Raw genomic sequence first — 5000 nt, forward strand, 5'->3', positions numbered from 1 at the left:
GTTGTACCTTAACCTAACCTACGTTGTGCCTTAACCTAACCTATGTTGTGCCTTAACCTAACCTATGTTGTGCCTTAACCTAACCTATGTTGTTCCTTAACCTAACCTATGTTGTGCCTTAACCTAACCTATGTTGTGCCTTAACCTAACCTATGTTGTGCCTTAACCTAACCTATGTTGTGCCTTAACCTAACCTATGTTGTGCCTTAACCTAACATATGTTGTGCCTTAACCTAACCTATGTTGTGCCTTAACCTAACCTACGTTGTGCCTTAACCTAACCTATGTTGTGCCTTAACCTAACCTATGTTGTGCCCTAACCTAACCTATGTTGTGCCTTAACCTAACCTATGTTGTGCCTTAACCTAACCTATGTTGTGCCTTAACCTAACCTATGTTGTGCCTTAACCTAACCTATGTTGTGCCTTAACCTAACCTATGTTGTGCCTTAACCTAACCCATGTTGTGCCTTAACCTAACCCATGTTGTGCCTTAACCTAACCCATGTTGTGCCTTAACCTAACCCATGTTGTGCCTTAACCTAACCCATGTTGTGCCTTAACCTAACCCATGTTGTGCCTTAACCTAACCCATGTTGTGCCTTAACCTAACCCATGTTGTGCCTTAACCTAACCCATGTTGTGCCTTAACCTAACCCATATTGTACCTTAACCTAACCCATATTGTACCTTAACCTAACCCATATTGTACCTTAACCTAACCCATATTGTACCTTAACCTAACCTAATTTGTGCCTCAACGTAACCTAATTTGTGCCTCAACGTAACCTAATTTGTGCCTCAACGTAACCTAATTTGCGCCTCAACGTAACCCATGTTGTGCCTCAACGTAACCCATGTTGTGCCTCAACGTAACCCATGTTGTGCCTCAACGTAACCCATGTTGTGCCTCAACGTAACCCATGTTGTGCCTCAACGTAACCCATGTTGTGCCTCAACGTAACCCATGTTGTGCCTCAACGTAACCCATGTTGTGCCTCAACGTAACCCATGTTGTGCCTCAACGTAACCCATGTTGTGCCTCAACGTAACCCATGTTGTGCCTCAACGTAACCCATGTTGTGCCTCAACGTAACCCATGTTGTGCCTCAACGTAACCCATGTTGTGCCTCAACGTAACCCATGTTGTGCCTCAACGTAACCCATGTTGTGCCTCAACGTAACCCATGTTGTGCCTCAACGTAACCCATGTTGTGCCTCAACGTAACCCATGTTGTGCCTTAACGTAACCCATGTTGTGCCTTAACGTAACCCATGTTGTGCCTCAACGTAACCCATGTTGTGCCTCAACGTAACCCATGTTGTGCCTCAACGTAACCCATGTTGTGCCTCAACGTAACCCATGTTGTGCCTTAACGTAACCCATGTTGTGCCTTAACGTAACCCATGTTGTGCCTTAACGTAACCCATGTTGTGCCTTAACGTAACCCATGTTGTGCCTTAACGTAACCCATGTTGTGCCTTAACGTAACCCATGTTGTGCCTTAACGTAACCCATGTTGTGCCTTAACGTAACCCAATTTGTGCTTTAACGTAACCTAATTTGTGCTTTAACGTAACCTAATTTGTGCTTTAACGTAACCTAATTTGTGCTTTAACGTAACCTAATTTGTGCTTTAACGTAACCTAATTTGTGCTTTAACGTAACCTAATTTGTGCTTTAACGTAACCTAATTTGTGCTTTAACGTAACCTAATTTGTGCTTTAACGTAACCTAATTTGTGCTTTAACGTAACCTAATTTGTGCTTTAACGTAACCTAATTTGTGCTTTAACGTAACCTAATTTGTGCTTTAACGTAACCTAATTTGTGCTTTAACGTAACCTAATTTGTGCTTTAACGTAACCTAATTTGTGCTTTAACGTAACCCATGTTGTGCCTTAACCTAACCTATATTGCGCCTTAACCTGACGCACGTTGTCGCTGAACCTGCTCTGTAATTGTTATGCAACTCGTTAAATTAGTGTAGTGTTGCCTAACCGCAACCCTCGCAATATAGTTCGCTATTCGCACTGCCCGGTCCCCTGTGTATCGCGTCATGTTAAACACCTTGCAGGTGTTGCTGACTTTCCACATGCTCCTGCTATACACTGTAATGTGGATAGCAGCAGGACGTACATGCCCCCCCCCCTTCCCCCCTGCCTTCGCAAGCTGGTCGTTGAGAAGTTTGCATGTTCAATGCCCTTCGCATGCCGACGTACTCAGCCTACGTTGTGGTACGGCCTGTCACCTGTCCGCCGATGTACGCAAAACCCACAAACTGTACTGCACATTGGTCCGTATGTACTGAATGATACATCGTGGCACATGTGTGACCGTACGACGACTGCGCCTAGCAACGGCAGACCATACAGTCCAAATATTGTGCACGCAGCTACGTGTCGTCTCCCTATAAGAGCTGGATTGCAGTGTGGTACGCCATTCAGACGTGTGGGAGGAACGGACGCCCTGGATGGCGATCAGCATGAGCAGTCTGTTGATGTAGTGGAGCGTGTATTCGGACGTAGTCGTCTCTTCTCACACACTGTGATAGCATGTTGCACCGCGTTCCACATCTGCGACATGCTGCAGAGGCCGGCTGACAGTCGTTCGCGCAATGGACACCGCATACGTACGGGGGCTACCTTCCACGTGTTCTCTAGGCGTGCACATGTTGTTGCGTCTATGTGGGCAGACGTAGTGTGTTGTGACACCTGACACAGGCATGCAATACTCGTTGCAAATGGCGATGGACGTCTACGTTTGCTGGTGACGTTACGCAAATGAACAACTGGTAACCCGTTGTGGTGCGGTTGTTCTCGCTAGAGGTGAATCAGTGTTGGCGACGATCGGTCGAGCTATTAACCGGTTGTTTCATGGATACCCACCATGCCCACGAACGTGAAAGGGGACCCACCATGCCCACGAACGTGAAAGGGGATCTGGGTGTGAGGCGATACGCGGCGGTGGCTGGGTGGGACCGTCCCCGGCCGGTGAGGGGGGGCCGCCCGGCGTGCTGGCAGCGCGGTGCGTGGGCGCACGCGCTACAGCCGGCTGGTGGGGGCGGCCAGTGGCAGGCGCGCCGGCCGACGGACGCGGCAGGCGGCGCAGCTGCGCGCCGGCGCCCCCTGCTCGCGGCGCCTTGCGGCCAAAGTAGGTCCTCGCGGGCCCGGTGCGAAGCGCGGTGGCCATCTGCAGTGTGCTGGTCCGATTGAGGACTGTGTGCGCTGAGGATGCGCCGCCGCCCGGCGCTCGGCGCCGCGACGCCGTCTGCTGCTCGGTCGCCCCAGCGGTTCTCGCAGGTGGTTTGTATCGCAGCTGTGCGGACGTGTTGGCGCGTGCGCTGTGCTGGGAGAGTTCGCTTCGGCACCCAAGTGGGGCTTTTGTCCTTCTGTGGCGCTGGCGTTGGAGCTGCCGGTCACCGTAGGTGGCGCGTGTTGTCTCCCGCCGGCAATGCCACGACAGCACGCTCCCGGGCCTCTGTCGGCAGCGGCAAGCTCAGTTGGGAGCACGGGTGGTCGCACCTAAAGCGTCTACTCGCCTAACTCCGGGCGATTGCGCCTCTCTCGAACCCGACCAAGTACTTAGGACGGCGCTGCGCGCCGCCGGGACCTGAGAGGGTTTCGAGGTGTGTTGTGCAGGGGAGCTCAGCCTCCTCCTGTTTGCAGAATAATTGAGCGGACGCTTGCGTGTTCGCGCGGGCCCCCGGGACACACTCCCGGGCGGCCGGCTGCTCAGCTCTAGTTGACGCAGCTCCCTGGTTGATCCTGCCAGTAGTCATATGCTTGTCTCAAAGATTAAGCCATGCATGTCTCAGTACAAGCCGCATTAAGGTGAAACCGCGAATGGCTCATTAAATCAGTTATGGTTCCTTAGATCGTACCCACGTTACTTGGATAACTGTGGTAATTCTAGAGCTAATACATGCAAACAGAGTCCCGACCAGAGATGGAAGGGACGCTTTTATTAGATCAAAACCAATCGGTCGGCTCGTCCGGTCCGTTTGCCTTGGTGACTCTGAATAACTTTGGGCTGATCGCACGGTCCTCGTACCGGCGACGCATCTTTCAAATGTCTGCCTTATCAACTGTCGATGGTAGGTTCTGCGCCTACCATGGTTGTAACGGGTAACGGGGAATCAGGGTTCGATTCCGGAGAGGGAGCCTGAGAAACGGCTACCACATCCAAGGAAGGCAGCAGGCGCGCAAATTACCCACTCCCGGCACGGGGAGGTAGTGACGAAAAATAACGATACGGGACTCATCCGAGGCCCCGTAATCGGAATGAGTACACTTTAAATCCTTTAACGAGTATCTATTGGAGGGCAAGTCTGGTGCCAGCAGCCGCGGTAATTCCAGCTCCAATAGCGTATATTAAAGTTGTTGCGGTTAAAAAGCTCGTAGTTGGATTTGTGTCCCACGCTGTTGGTTCACCGCCCGTCGGTGTTTAACTGGCATGTATCGTGGGACGTCCTGCCGGTGGGGCGAGCCGAAGGCGTGCGACCGCCTCGTGCGTGCTCGTGCGTCCCGAGGCGGACCCCGTTGAAATCCTACCAGGGTGCTCTTTATTGAGTGTCTCGGTGGGCCGGCACGTTTACTTTGAACAAATTAGAGTGCTTAAAGCAGGCAAGCCCGCCTGAATACTGTGTGCATGGAATAATGGAATAGGACCTCGGTTCTATTTTGTTGGTTTTCGGAACCCGAGGTAATGATTAATAGGGACAGGCGGGGGCATTCGTATTGCGACGTTAGAGGTGAAATTCTTGGATCGTCGCAAGACGAACAGAAGCGAAAGCATTTGCCAAGTATGTTTTCATTAATCAAGAACGAAAGTTAGAGGTTCGAAGGCGATCAGATACCGCCCTAGTTCTAACCATAAACGATGCCAGCCAGCGATCCGCCGCAGTTCCTCCGATGACTCGGCGGGCAGCCTCCGGGAAACCAAAGCTTTTGGGTTCCGGGGGAAGTATGGTTGCAAAGCTGAAACTTAAAGGAATTGACG

At 51.4% G+C, this 5000-nt stretch overlaps 1 non-coding gene across 1 annotated transcript in view; it reads left to right on the forward strand.

The window, feature by feature from the left end:
* Positions 1 to 3753: 3753 nt before the first annotated feature.
* LOC126448093 (small subunit ribosomal RNA) overlaps positions 3754 to 5000 on the forward strand; it is a 1909-nt gene continuing 662 nt past the window's right edge. The window contains exon 1 of the ribosomal RNA XR_007583977.1: positions 3754 to 5000. This exon is cut by the window's right edge and continues 662 nt beyond it. This is a non-coding gene — a ribosomal RNA (small subunit ribosomal RNA).

Source organism: Schistocerca serialis, unplaced genomic scaffold (assembly GCF_023864345.2).
Source record: "Schistocerca serialis cubense isolate TAMUIC-IGC-003099 unplaced genomic scaffold, iqSchSeri2.2 HiC_scaffold_560, whole genome shotgun sequence".
In the NCBI taxonomy this organism is placed as follows: Eukaryota; Metazoa; Arthropoda; class Insecta; order Orthoptera; family Acrididae; genus Schistocerca; species Schistocerca serialis.